Here is a 16,136-nt window from a genome sequence, read left to right on the forward strand (position 1 = left end):
GATCCACGCAGATTCCAGAACTTTCCACCACAGAAATGTGAGGAAAATGTGTTTTTTTGGTCAAATGTTTTTGTTTGAAAGGGATTCTGGGTAACAAAACCTGGGGGTAGGCAGACGAGTCACCCCATCCTGAATTGCCCTGGGTGTTTAGTTTTCAGAAATGTATAGGTTTGCTAGGTTTCCCTAGGTGCTGGCAGAGCTACGGCGCAAAAACAAAAGGTAGTCTTTTTGTCCAAATCGTGCAAAATTTCACTGGGAAATTGAGGTGCGACCATGCTGCGTTTTGCGCTGTTTCATGTCGCAGCCACTATGCCTACCCACGCAAGTGGGGTACCATTTTATTCGGGAGACCTGGGGGCACGCTGGGTGGGTGGAAATTTGTTGATCCACGCAGATTCCAGAACTTTCCACCACAGAAATGTGAGGAAAATGTGTTTTTTTGGTCAAATTTTTTTGTTTGAAAGGGATTCTGGGTAACAAAACCTGGGGGTAGGCAGACGAGTCACCCCATCCTGAATTGCCCTGGTTGTCTAGTTTTCAAAAATGTATAGGGTTGCTAGGTTTCCCTAGGTGCTGGCAGAGCTACGGCGCAAAAACAAAAGGTAGTCTTTTTGTCCGAATCGTGCTAAATTTCACTGGGAAATTGAGATGCGACCATGCTGCGTTTTGCGCGGTTTCATGTCGCAGCCACTATGCCTACCCACGCAAGTGAGGTACCATTTTTTTCGGGAGACCTAGGGGCACGCTGGGTGGGTGGAAATTTGTTGATCCACGCAGATTACAGAACTTTCCACCACAGAAATGTGAGGAAAATGTGTTTTTTTGGTCAAATATTTATGTTTGCAAGAAATTCTGGGTAACAAAACCTGGGGGTAGGCAGACGAGTCACCCCATCCTGAATTGCCCTGGGTGTCTAGTTTTCAAAAATGTATAGGTTTGCTAGGTTTCCCTAGGTGCTGGTTGAGCTACGGCTCAAAAACAAAAGGTAGTCTCTTTGTCCAATGAGCTTAAGATTTCACTGGGAAATTGAGGAGCGACCACGTTGCATTTTGTGCCGTTTCCCGTCGTAGGCACAAGGCCGACCCACACAAGTGAGGTACCATTGTTTTCGGGAGACCTGGGGGCACGCTGGGTGGGTGGAAATTTGTTGATCCACGCAGATTCCAGAACTTTCCACCACAGAAATGTGAGGAAAATGTGTTTTTTTTGTCAAAATCTGAGCTTTGCAAGGGATTCTGGGTAACAAAACCTGGAGGTAGGCAGTCGAGTCATCCCATCCTGAATTCCCCTGGGTGTCTACTTTTCAAAAATGTATAGGTTTGCTAGGTTTCCCTAGGTGCCGGAAGAACTAGGGTGCAAAAACTACAGGTAGGCACTTTGCCAAAAAAGGGTCAATTTGTAACTGCAAAATTTAGGTGTGACCACGTTGCATTTTGCGCCGTTTCCTGTCGCAGGCACAAGGCCGACCCACACAAGTGAGGTACCGTTTTTATCGGGACACTTGGGGTAATTCAGATTTGTAAATCAACTGTTATTACCAATTGAGCTTTCTTGCATTTCTCCCTTTGAATGAAAGATATTGTGTAGAAAAAAAAACTTTATGAAAAATGACCAATAATTCTCATGCTAGTATGAGTATTCCCAACTTTGAAAATGTGCAATTATATACTGTTTCTGAACTCTATAATTTGTACCCAATTCATACATACATAGGTGTCTTTCATGCAGATTATTCCATGTGTACATTTTCCAAGACAAAGTGCACTATACCCAGTAAATGAAAAATTACCATTGCAAGTTGCTGCTCAGTTTTTGGATCTGGGTTCGTCGGGTTCTTGGTGAAACTACAAGTCCCATATTTCCCCACAACCAGGAAGGTCTAACGGATGTAACGGTATATTGCTTTCCAAGAGCTGTCAAAATTAGAGAAAGTTATAGGTGAAAACGTTGAGACAAAAGGCCGTTGTTTTCAACAAATTTTCAAATATTCCAATATCTAACTGTTAGTTTCTATAACGAAACCTTCATGGATTTAGACAAATGACCCCTTTCTGAATTCAGAATTTTGTCTATTATTCGGAAATGTAAAGCTTTCCAGGATCCATTATTGCTTTCAAACTCATTTCTACCATTAACTGGAAGGAGGTGGAAAGCTCTAAAAATAGCAAAAATAGGCTATGTCCCAGAAAAATGCCAAAACTGAGTGAAAAATTTCGGTTCTATGACAAAACACTGTCATTCCCTAAAAGCTGAGAAAATGGAGAATTCAGCCCCACAAACCCTTTTTTGATACCATATTCAGGGAAAAAGCCAGAGGCTTTCATTTGCAGCCCGTTTTTCCCATTTTTCTGAAAAAAACAAAAAAAACACTATATTTTGGTTAATTTCTGGGCCCCCTCCAAGGGAATCCACAAACCCTGGGCGCCTTTAGAATCCCCATGATGTTGGAAGAAAAGGACGCAAATTTGGCGCGGATCCCTTATGTGGTCAAAAAGTTACAAGGGCCTAAGCGCGCACTACCCCAAAACACCAAAAAAAGCCTTAGCACAGGAGGGGGAAAAGGCCTAGCAGCGAAGGGGTTAAATAAGGAGTAAAGGAGAGAAAGGAAATGTCCCAATGAGAAACTTCAGCGGTGAGACTTCATAAAATCAGGATAGATGGAGGACAAACGAAATCTCCAAGATCCGATGACAGATGATCCAGAATATAAGTTCACGGGAGGTTATCTGAAAAGAAAAGAAGTGTATATAAATTCAGAAATATGAAGAAAGATTAATCTTGATAAGGAACAGTAAGGAATCAAATAGAAAATTCCATTCATTAAGGTATGTTTATTGACATAGAAAAGCAATAATGAACATTTTATCAGTTTTACAGAAGTAAACAGTATATAAAAGAATAATTATCAACCACCCAGGGAAGGGTGGGAGGGATAATGCTAGCCTCCGTGTCTTTAATGAAATCCAGATTCTCTGGTCATGTTAATAGGAGAATCGCAATTTCATTACAAGACCGGAGGCTATCATTATGCATGTTGGTAGCCTTGTAAAACAACATCAGACATGTGAGAAATGGGCTTGCAATAATGATGAGCAAAGGTTCTAGGATTTGACCAATCAGCAGCTTTTAGAATATCATCTAACTTACCTCCTGACCAGAAGGACTTACTGGCCATAGCACCTCTGATAGAATGTGGTTTGAAGATATTAAGATCAACACCAGCAAAATTCATAACAATTTTAACCCATCTTGCAATAGAGGCAGAAGAGATACCTTTATGAGGTTTAACAAAGGATATAAGCAATTGATTAACACCAGAAGGGCGAAGGGCATGCATTCTCGAATCATATTGTTTCATACAATCTACAACACAAAGTTTTTTACAAATATCAAAACGAGGATAGAAAATAGAATCAGACATAGTTTTGGTCCTTCTGTGGAGTTCAAATTTAACACCAAACATATCATAAGATCTATAGGAAATATCTAGAGCTCTAACATCAGAAACTCTATGACATGAGATTAGACAAAGAAGGGTAGCTAGTTTGATAGAAAGGTTCTTTCTGTTCAGAAGTGAGTTATCTGGCCAACTACAGAAAAGGTCAAGAATTAATTTAACATCCCAGAGAGATTGATATCTAGGTTTTGGAGGTCTTCTAAGTCTTATACTTTGAAGGATTCTACAAATAATAGGATTTTTACCTACCGTTTTATTGTTGACCAAGGAATGACCGGCAGAAATAGCTGATCTATAGCAATTGATAGATCTGTAACTCAGACCTCTATCAAATTGTTCTCCAAGGAAATTGATTATATCAACGATAGGTGCTTCCACGGGATCCAAGTCCCTTTCCAAGCACCAACGTAACCAGACTTTTCAAATGTTGTTATAGCGGTAGTGTGTTCCCGGGGCCCAAGATTCTCCGAGGAGAGTTGAAGCTGTTGATGAAAGTCTAGAGAGATCATTGGATCTCCTGACACTCTCCAGGCAAGAAGGTTCAACTTCCCTGTTTGAACAAGAGGGTGAATTAGACCGTCTATGTCGGTGAGAAGGTCGTTGAGAGAAGGAATTAGGAAAGGAAGGTCGTAAGACATCTCCAGAGTAGTTGGGAACCAAGCTTGGGAAGGCCAAAAGGGAGTTATCAGGACAATGGAAGCATGTTGATGTCTTATTTTCTGGAGGACCCTCTGAATCATTGCAAAGGGAGGGAAGGCATAGGCGTTGACTCCAACCCATGATTGGAGGAAAGCATTGACTGCTAGAGCATTCGGGTCGGGCATCCAGCTGTAATAGGGTTCCATTTGAAAGGTTAACCTGCTCGCAAAAAGGTCTATTTGAAAGGGACCCCAAAAGTAATTGAGGGAATTGAATACTAAGGTGTTCAGTTTCCAATCGGAATGATCCAGGAGGAATCTTGAGTTCCAATCTGCAGAGAGGTTGGATTGTCCAGGAAGGTATTCTGCTCTTAGAGAAATTTTGTGTTCCAGGCAAAAGATCCAAAGTTTTTTGGCCAAATTTGACAAGTCTTCCGACTTTGTTCCACCCAGACGGTTTATATGGGCAACTGCGGACATATTGTCCATTTTTAAAACAACCGATCTGCCTTGAAGGGAGTGTTTGAAGCTCATTAGAGCATAAAGGCCTGCAGTTAGTTTTAGGTAGTTTATATGGTGAGAAGACTCCTCTTGAGACAAAACTCCACCAGTATTTTGATCTAGGAGACAGGCACCCCAGCCATGAAGGATGGCATCTGATTCCAAAATAAAATCTGGTGTTGAGCCAAAAATTGCTCTGCCGTTCCAAGCGTCCAAATTCTCCAACCACCAGGTTAGTTCTGAAATGGACTCTTGGTTCAGGGAAACACGGTCTCCGTACCAGAGACCTGATCTTAAGGCTTTCCCTTTTATCCTTTGAAGGGCTCGATAATTTAGAGGGCCCGGGAAGATAGCCTGAATGGAGGACGAGAGAAGACCTAGAAGTCTGGCTAGTTCCTTTAAGGAAAGATTTTGATGTTTGAGGACATGTCTTATCTCTTTTTTGATTTTGGAAATCTTCTTCTGAGGAAGAAGGAGAAGACAATTGGTGGTATCCACGGTAAAACCTAGGAATTCCATGGACGTTGAAGGAGACAGTATTGATTTTTCTTTGTTCACAATGAATCCCAGGTTTTCTAAAAGATCCATGACAGTTTTGAGATCTTGAAGAATTTGAGTATAGTCTTGGGACATAATAAGGATATTGTCTAGATATATAATCATACGAATACCCTTCTCCCTGAGGGATGAGGCGACTGCTCTCATTACTTTGGTGAAACACCAAGGGGCTGAAGAGAGTCCGAAGGGGAGAGCTTGGAATTGATAAAGTCGATTCTTCCAAATAAATTGTAGGAAGGGTTGATCTTTCTCGGCCATAGGAATGGTAAAATAGGCGTCTTTGAGATCCAGTTTGACTAACCAGTCTCCTTCTAGCAATAGATCTCTGAGAAGATGGATACCTTCCATTTTGAAATGTCTGTAAACTAGATATTTGTTGAGTTCCCTGAGATTTATGACGGGTCTCCAACCTTTGTCCTTTTTTTCTACCAGAAAGAGAGTACTTACAAACCTCAGAGTTTCCATAGGGACTTCTATGATTGCGCCTTTCAGGAGCATTGAAGAGATCTCCTCTTCTATAATCTTTTCTTGATCGTGAGAGAGAGGCATTACTCTTGGGAAAGAAACTTGAATCGGAGTGTCTATAAAATCTATTGAAAAGCCAGTAACAGTGTTCAGAACCCAAGGGTCTTGAGTAATTAATTTCCAGTTATGGAGAAAGAAGTTTAGTCTACCTCCCACTTTTGTGGGAGGGGAAAAAGGCATCAAAGGATACAAATGACTTACTTGGTGGGTTGGTTTCATTAGATCCCCTTCTTGGTCTTGAACCTCTCGAGCGGAAGCCTCTTCCTCTTGAAGGGTAGAATTGAGTTTGATAGGAGGACTGATAGTCGCCTCTTCCGTTATAACCTCTGGATCTACCGAAGGGCCTACGATTAAAGCGGCCGAAAGATTGGCCCCTTCTTCTGGCCCTGCCAAAAAGGTTATTGTTATTGACATTAAAAACGTTTTTCATACTTTGGTGCGCTTTATCCAGGGCTGTAAAAGTGGATATGTATTTGCCTAGAGTCTTGATTAGGTCTTCGCCAAAAAGAAGACCTTTTGGGTTAAGTGAAGGCTCCTTATCGGCTAAGTCGCTCAATTTTGGGCTAATCTTAGTCAGGACGACCCTCCTTCTTTCTGAATTGAGACCAGCATTAGCGTTCCCTAGAAGAACTAATGCCCTTTGACTCCAACCACGTATAAGGTTAGTGTCAAGGCTAGAACCGTTGAGATGGCTGATTTCAGCGGCATCAATAATCTTAGTGAGGGGGCCTAAGATATCAAGAACTCTGTCTTGACAGATTTTAAGGGATCTCTCCATACCTTTTCTTGGATCCCTGCCAAGCTTGAAAAGATATTTTATCAGTTCGGGATCAAGATTAGGAGTCTGGCAGACTCTACCTTCGATAGAAGGTCTTGAACATTCAGTTCGTAGGAGATTACGAGTGTCCCTCTCTAGGGGGTTCCTGATCCATTTAGTAATACATTTGCTGACATGGTCCATAGGGACCCAATCAGAGCTTCTAGGGTGTCTGATGTTCAGGGGTGAAAACATCTCTTCACCTGAAGGGTCAAGGACACTATCCTTAGATGAGGAAGGTAAATTGTCATCATAGGATTCAAAATCCTGATTATCCTCGTCTAAATCGAGGATATATTCGTCGGGGAATTCTGAGGCATTATCAGTGAAATCATCATCGTTAGAATTATTAAAATCATCATGGATGGATTCATTATTCTGAGCACTTGGATAAGTTGTGCTGCTGAGGACACCTTTATAATTTGTGCCGCCAAGGACACCCGAGGTACTAGGACCTGAAATAGTGCTCTTAGGGGTAGAGTCAATATTTTTAGTTTTTTTAGTTTTTTTACCCCTTAATTCATTGAGGTCAGCCATATTTTCAAAATCATATTTAAATTCATCCTCCTCTTCGGGAGGAAAGGGTCTTTTAGAACCCATGGCTTGCGAAAGTGTAGCGAACATACAGGACCTCATTTCTTTGTGTATTAATGATTTAAATGCCTCCTTATCGATGTTGGGGAGAGAAAGATCGTTTTGGTCTGAATCTGGGTCAGACATGATAAAAGGTATAAGGATCCTTCTTCTCTAGCCCCTTTTTTTTTTATAACAAAGTAAAAGATAAAGAGTTATTCTCCTTTTTTTTTTTTTTTATGTGCACTGTGTGGCAGTGATTAGAATAGAGTTGTAGTCTATTTAGGTGTAAAACGAAAATATATATAGCCCAAATGGAAGAGTTTTGGGAAGTAGCGAGCAAAAACGAAAAAATTGATGCAGTTCGGCCGATCGCGTTGGGAAACTGACAGTTTCCCTATGCGCGATCAGCCGGTTGCCTGGAGACGCTCATTCTGAGCATCGCGTTAGAGGAAGGGTGCTAGGCAACAACAACGCGCAGCGCGTGTGTTGCCAATGGCCCTTCCTCATTTTTTTGGTAAATGAAACAGTAACGTGAAGCGGACACGGGCACTGTAAATGGCGCAGTAACGTGAAGGGAAGAGGGCGACGAGGGAAGATACTATCCCCTCGGCCCGCAAAGTATGGTGCGCGAAGTGGCAAAGCGCTCAGGCAGGCAAAGGGAAAGGCAGCGCGGTTATGGGGAAAAAAAACAAAGGGATATCGAGCCGACCTCCATACATTGGAGGACGGGTAAGCAACGAGTGAGGGGAGAAAGGGGAGCGGATCGTCCCGCGAGTAGAAGGTAATCAGAAAAATAAGAAGGAAACAGAAATATATAACTCAATAAAGAAGAAAATCATATGTATTGACAAAAGAGTAACTCTAGTGTCCATTTATCGAAGATAATTCATAAACAGCAGTATAAACACAATAAATAGATGGCAATTAATGAACAGTTTTGAGAGTAAATAAAAACATGACTTATCTGCTTGGAGCCGCATTTAAAAGAGGCTCCTTGCCTAGTGCTTACTAGAATTGTTTTGTTAAGAATGTTCCATTGAAACTATTGCTTTGTGACATATGCGGCTCTTTGGAGTTGCATTAAAAGTTGTATGCATAATGATAGCCTCCGGTCTTGTAATGAAATTTACACTTTTCTGATTGAATGGTAACTCCTCTGGCATTGAGAATGGAGAAAACTTTAAATACATGAGCATCTTTGATTTTAGTGAAAACAAGAATGTCATCCTGAAATGCCTGAATGTGGGGAATGTCTTTGAAAAGAACGTCTATGGCCTTCTGAAACACTGAGGCTGCAGAAGCCAAACCAAAGGGTAGCCTTAAGTACTTGTATGCACCGAATGGAGTGACAAGGTGGTGAGTTCTTGAGATTTAGTACTTAAGGCTATTTGGTGGTATGCAGAATGCAGGTCAATAGTGGAAAAATATTTAGAATGACCAATGTTAGAAAGCATCTCCTGAATGTGGGTAAGAGGGACCCACAATGATAGCAAAAGCGTTTACTTCTTTATTTGTTAATTTTGATGGCAGAAATAGAGATGAAAGCATTAGAACTTTCTGATACATAGGATATGGGAGAATTTCCTTCTTGTCCTGATAAAGCTTGGGAAGAAATAATAGAAGGCTCAACACTTTTAACAATATCAATGACCTCTGAAAGAGAAGGGTTGCGACAAGTAAAAAGTCGTTCTTGCATATTTTTGGAAAAACAATTAAAGACAAATTGGTCTCTGATACAAAACTCCACAGAACAGCAACGTATTCTTCAACTGATTCATTACTGGCTTGTTTGCGTTTGAAGAAACTATGCCTTACCAAAAGGACAGTAGGTTCTACAGAGAATAGTTTTTTTTGGCTTCAAGGTAAACATTTCATGTAACATCACCAGTGGGCGTGAAAAAGGAGGTAAGTTATCAAAGATCTTTTGTGCAGCAATGCCAAGATGATTGTACAGAAGAGCATTTTTCCGTGTTGGTGAATATTCCAAGCCATCAATGCCAATGAGGTAATTTTCAAAAATATGAATCCATTGTTTCTAAAGGATTTCAGGTTTACCTGGTTTTTGAAGAAATGGAGGAGGATGCAAAGCATTGGCGGTGGATGACATGTATGAACAGGTGAGAGGTTAGGAGGAAGAAACCCTCCCCTTTCTGCAGAAGAAAACAGCCAAAGGATGAGCATAATATGGTTGAACAGAGTGCCCACAACCAGACTGTACAATAGTGCAGGAGATTGCGACAATGTAAACAAAGTGGTTGGCGCAGAGCTCCCACAACCACTTTGGTGTGAAGATAATTGTAGAGGCTGTACTAGTAGTTTTGAGAACAGAGGCAGCTGAAGCAGTGCTCCCACAGCCAAAGTAATGGGTAAAAATCCGCTGAAGTACAGGCGATTTGATGTAGAAAGGCACAGCTAGAGTTGAGCTCCCACAACCAAAGTACGTCACAAAGCTGATTGATGAAAAACAGGGCCGGCCTATGTGAAGAATGCAAATGACGTCTCAATGTGAAGGAGTAGTGGCGGGCCAGGAAAGAATCCTCTGGTTGTGAAAGCAGCGTCGAAAAATGCAAGCAGTGGTATCCCATGGTTGCTATGGAAGCGCTGATGCAGGTAGGGCTGATGCGTCACAAGGAAAGGCATGAGCAGGAAATTGAAAGATGTGCGCTGGCTCGAGCAGGCAAGCTGAAACGATTGAGGCTCCTGAGAGATGGCCAGAAAGATTGAAGTACAAAAATAGTGAAAAGCACTCACCTGAAGGCTTGTGGGTCCCTGGGAAGAATATCAGTAGTCTCCAGGTCAATGCGGTTGGTGGAGAAGTTGCTGGCGTCGCAGGACAAGTAAAACGGGTGGCGCTTGGAAAAATATAAAGGATTTTGCTTTTCTTCACCCCACTCTTGGTACCAAATTATTTAGCAACGGCGAAGGAGACTCGAGACGGAATGATTAGAATCCAGGAGTTTCTTTTATTTGCAGAATACAAATAAGATACAAAGTATAAGGACCCACAGCAGAAGAAACTGCTGCGAGCGAAGGTCAAGGATAGAATCAATCTCTCATAGGGAAAGATTCTATAAGGGAGAACGACAAGAAAGGAATGGAAAGAATGAAAGGGCAACAGACAGAAGGAGAGAGAAAGGAGAAAAGACAGGTGTCGAAAGTAGGATATTACAGTGTTCTTCAAAAAGTGTTTCCTTTGATCTGTCATGTAGCTATGAGGGAGAAAACTTTATCTCTGTCTGAGCAGCCTTATTGTAAGATACTGTAGGAGTTGTCAGTGTGTGGTTCCAATGTCATTATGAGAGGATATTGTTTCATTCCTTCTGTGGGGTTGAGGCATAAGTATTTGACCTAGCACATGACGGGCATTTAGGGCAAGGTTTGACTAGTAGAAAAATCAAAAATGAGTTTTGTTGCCAGGCCTTGATGATCAGGTTAAAAGATGGGTGGAGTGCTGTGGAAGCTGCAAAGAGAGTGAGAAGAGGTTAAAAGTGGGGAGTAAAAGTGTACAGGGGCATATTGATGATCCTGGTAAACCATGGCATACGGTGTACTTGGACTTTATTGGTTCAATGGGGGAATTGTCTGGCATGATGAGATTTGCTGTGATCATGGTGGACGTGTATTCTAAGTGGATTTTTGTTAAATTGTTGAAAGACATCACAACGAGAAGTACCATTTCTATGCTTTAGGAGATTTTCAGGAACAAGGAGTCCCACTTGTGTTGGTGATTGATAATTTCACATGAAATTACAACGTTTCTCAAATTGTGGGGTATCAGACATTCTCGCACATCACTATATAACCCTCAGGAGAATGGTTTAGCGGAGAAGGTAAACAGGTTAGTGAAGGGTGACATGCAATTACCCATTACGAATCAAGAGGATGTGGTTGTCATGGTTAGTGATATGGTGCAGGCATACTGGACCTCTACACATAGCGTGACGCAGAGAATCCTTTTACAGGATATGCGTGCCCGTTTACCAGGCACCACATTAGTTCCCTCCTGGTTGAGAGAATGGGTTCAGAATTATGGTCAAGTACAACCGGACGGGGTGTTTTGCTGCAGGCTTGGTGTTGGTCAAGGTTCAGTCAGGAAGAACTGTGAGGGGTTTTCCAAATTTAAAGGTCCATTTCACATTTTTAAAGTGGGCAGGTTCTGTGTTATTGTGGATAATGGTGAAAAGTGGAATTTTAGGAATGTTGCTCTGTATCAAAAAGGAGGACAGTGCGTAACAAAAGAGGAAGGTGCCATCCTTCTGAGTGACCATGAGGTTTTTGGAGGTGATGGAGATGTTGGGGTGAGTCCGGTTGTGAGAGATGTAGGTTGTTCTGGTGTTGGTAGTCGTGGGGATGCTAGGCAGAGTACCAGGTCTCGGAGAGCACCCATGTACCTGGAGGACAATGAGATGTGATATGTGTGGGTGCTGTGGGTCTCTTTGGTGCTTGACTTTCCTTTGTTTTATTTCTTATGCTATCTACTTTTCATTTATTGTTCTTTTAAGGAAGGAAGGGGATGTGTTGTGATATCAACTTGTTCTATATTTGAGTGTGAGTTGCACAGTGTTCCAAGGTTGTCAGTTGACCCTGGGATGTTGGTGCGGGCTGACGCTAGGCTGTTTGTTCCAATTAAATTACATAAAACCAACTGGAGGTGTGACAGTGCTATCTTCCTTCGTAACATTTTGGTGACGATTCTTGGTGTAGCGTGGGAAAGGAACATCTACATAGCCTGGGTAGCCCTGAGAGGAGGCATGAGTTTGGGGACCGATCGGCACGACTTTGTGGGACTGATCACATCATGGGTAATTTTGGCAGGCACATAGTACCCTCCTCAAAGAATGCAAGAAGGTAAAACCAGCAGACTACATTTGGGGGCAAGGGGTGCTGGACTTACCATTGTGAGTAGCCACAAGATGCTCCACAAGGACTCTCTTAAGGTATTGTGCCCATAAAGACATGCGCAGATCGCCTGCCTGCGTAGCTCCGCTGAGTGCAGTGCTTTCTGGGGAAGATACACTGCAATGCTTCGTGACAACATCACTGTGTCTTCGGTAGCCATTTTGGATTTCTCTGGCGATATCGCACAGCTGAACTGCCGTGCAGCTGTCCTGTGATATGTTTACTGGAGGATGGAGCAGCAGGAGTGCCCTATGGTTTTCAGGATGTTGGGAGCAGTACTCTCCATCAGGATCTAAGGTATGTTTGTGTCATACCTTAGGTTGCTGTGAGAGCCAAGATTTAGGGGGTTAGCGCTCTTTCATGGGGAGTGCTCTCTTTCAAGGACTAAAGTACGCTGGAGCCATACCTCGTTGCACTGTGAGAAAGTTATTCATGCCAGCTCCAATATCAATTATACAGTGACTGGCACACCTTTGAGACATTACGCTACGGATATACTTTTCGTAGGAGTAGCGCATTGTACATCCCGGTGCTCGGGGTAACAGACTTCTCACAAGAAGACCTTTGCGAGCACTCTTCTGTTTGCCCATTACCATGGTAGCTGAGGACAAGTTGTGTAATATTGATTCCCTCCTCTCATCATTCCACTGAATTAGACATTTAAAAAAATGCATGATTTGCTTGGCTGCGATTAGGATGACTGAAGTACTTCAAAGACCATGCAGCCAATTTACATCTTTTGAATTAGCCTATTGACTCTTCTCTGAATAGTGGCAAGCATCAGTCACAGCAGTGAACTACTGTTTTTATCTACCAGCCACTTTGTTTTCTTGCCGATACATTTGTTAAATATGTGTTTTCTGTGCCATTGTCATTTATTTATTAACATGTACATAAAACCTTTATGGTCACGTCACAATATTTTTAAAATACGCTCAGTAGAATTAAATAGAAGCTGGTCTGCTGTAGATCAGATGTATTCAAGTAATGCATGTTAGCCTTGTGTGCTTCAGTGTTATCAATATGAGTATTGCATCTTTCAAAGTGGAGGCTGCATCTTGCTCTGAGCACCAGAGTTCGGCGTTCAGGAATTTCTCAGAAGTCATTTCTGTTTTGGAATATGCAGCCATAGAATATCGTAAATAAAATGTGATTGGTAGTGGAAAATGCACCACACATCCTTTAACCGCCTAGATCACTAAAAATGCAATTGCTTCATTGGTACTATTTGTGAATCAGGTTCAGATACTTATATTAGATACAACAATAACGATGGTGTGCCTTTAGTGTTTGTTAGTTTACATTTTTTCTTGAACAGGGTGTGGTATAATTGGTGTACCCACTTACTGTGTGTATTAACTGTGCTTGTGAAGAAAGAGGTGAGAGTTATTAGTTCTATCAGTCACCCTTGGCCTGGTCAGTAGAGGACTGGAGCCTTCACACATTGGCGCAAATATCAAGGACCCCCTGCAATGGCTCAAGAACTCCTAGGGCAAGGCAATAATATAATTGAAAGCAAAATCCCTAGGCAGTCAAACGGTTCAATTAATTTAACAACTCATCATACCAGTGACAACATGATATTAAGAACTCAGTGTGAATACAATGTAACTATATTAAAAAATATCTAAATTTTATTTAACTTATTTTTAAAAATGCATTAAACAATTCATAATTACAATACAACATGATTTCAATGCAACAAAAATCACAGAAAACTAATTTAATCTGGAAAGGATAATACAAGACATTAATTCATACATATAAACAAGATGAAAAGAGTAGTGGCTATGAGATGGATCTTTTCAATGCGCATTTCGGCACTTGGAGCGCTTTCATCAGGAGGGCTACGACATTATCCAACAGAACAGATAAAAACCATATTAAACACAAACTTAAAAAGCACACTGAGGGGCATATTATCAAGGGGGTTTATCTCCGCTTTTTGGCTTTAAAAGCCAAGAAAGCGGAGATAAAATTATCTCCCTATTACCAAGCTGTCGCTAACACCAGTTAGCGACAGCTAATAGGAGATAGCGACCATCTTGGGCCCCGCTTTGCATGTCAGTGATATTTATCACTAATGACATGCAAAGTGGGCGTGCCAAGATGTTAGCGACTGGAAACAGTCGCTAACATCGCTATCTCCTATTAGCAACTTTTGGAGATATTCGCTCCAAAAGCTAACACCTGCCCTGAGCAGTTCTTAGCCATGTTATCCAATGGGAGGTGGATAACATGGCTAAGAGCATTTGCTCGATAATGCATGAATATCGCTGACTTTTCAGCGATATTCATGCATTGCGGGAGTTTTTTATCGCATTTGCGATAAACCTTGCTAATAGCAAGGTTTATCTGCGATAAAAATCGCCGATGTGCGGCGATAATTTTTGTCTCTAAACAAGTTAGAGACAAAAATTATCGCTAGTTGTTGGTAATATACCCCTGAGTTCCATGATATAATTGCTGCTACATATTACCACGTGTTGCCACAAAAGTCCCAAAGGTGGGTAACTAGTCCAAATTACTACCTTCACCCAATGTGAAAAAATTGAAAAGTATGATCTTGTCAATATAGGTGCTCAATTGCATGTGCTATTACTACAAAGCAGAAAAGAAAAAGAGAAAAAGGAAAAAGAAAGGAAGAGAAGACGAAGGAGATAAGCACAAATAGAAGGAAGAGAAGAGAAGAAAAAGAAAAGAAGCGCAAACAGAAGAGAAGGGAATGGCTATATTTTTTATATATAAAAACCGCAAAAGCCTTACTTTATATATATGAAGCAACTGGTTCAGATCTCAAAAATGTTGCAAGGTTAATGACGCAGGACCTGTATATGTGGTTAAAAAACAGCCCATTGCACAACGGTTAAATAACATATGGACTTATGGATGAAGAATGCACGGAAAAAGACAATTCGGAACTATTGTACTGGAATATAATATACAGTACAGTAAGCAGTAGAATAACATTGATGGTAACTTTGAAGATAGACATACAGAGGTGTTTTAGTAAAAAATGTAAGGTCTGATTTCATGTAATGGCCTAATTGATGTCTTTTCATATTTCAGCTTCTGTGCCAAGTTCTTTGTATTAGTGAGACCCCTGAGATTGAAGACTGAAGATCTTCAAATGGCGCGGCCAACGTGGGCTTCATCAGAGAAGTGACTTTTTGAAGGAGTGATCTTGTCAGGAGACTGAAATCTACTGAGGAGGACATGACAGGATTCTACTACGAAAGTACTCTGTGCACGGAGATTCTGGGGATTCTCTGTCTCTGCAGCCCAGTATATTTCTGATCTTCCTGATTTTGATCCTCCATATGATGTTACTCCTGACTGACAACCTTTTTGGCATGAGTATTCTAAAAAAGGACCGTTAAGTCATTTAGAACTTGGCAGTTAGAATTTGGACAACCTTTTGATTGGTAAAAGTAAGGTAGTTTAGTAACGCTTACTGTAGCTTTGGAATTTTGGAATTTGTGTTGGCCAACTTTGGATTTGTACAGGTTTGTATATGCGAATTGCAATTTGTGTAGACAGGTAATGAGGAGATTTTTCTCTATTTGGTTTTGTTGAACGGTGCACATACGAAAAGTACATTAAGCACTACTTTGATTATAATACTTGTATATTCTGCAGTATTTTTGGCATGCCTGTTTTCAAAGCTCACATAGAAGAATGTGTTGCTTTTTATTTGGAAGGTATCATAGTGTGATGTGAAATTAATTAGCCGGCTCTCCTAGAAGGAATACCTAAATAGGTTTAGGTATACAAACATATTTCTTCCTTGGTGATTCTGTATCCCCAGGGAATTAAAATGGACATAATACATACAAGGATCCTTTGTTCTGTGCAATTTTATGAATGAAGATATGCAGAGCGATTTTTGGTGTTCTGCTAGCCAAAGCTAGTGAATTGAGTGTATTTTTGCTTCTTGGACATACATCAGTCTGTTGGGCTGTTTTTTCAGTCTTTTGGAACACAATTGAGAAGCGCTTCTTGTAAATATGACTTACAACTAGTATTTACAAATGGTTTGGTTTAAGTACAGTCTGTGGGCTGTCCTTTATTTCTGTCCTGAGTATTGGTTTGTGGGTTAAATGTGTGTTTAAATGTCTATGTGGTTTTCCCATTAGTGCAATTTCTGAAAGTGAATAGCGATGGC

Source organism: Lissotriton helveticus, chromosome 1_1, assembly GCF_964261635.1.
Source record: "Lissotriton helveticus chromosome 1_1, aLisHel1.1, whole genome shotgun sequence".
Classification (NCBI taxonomy): domain Eukaryota; kingdom Metazoa; phylum Chordata; class Amphibia; order Caudata; family Salamandridae; genus Lissotriton; species Lissotriton helveticus.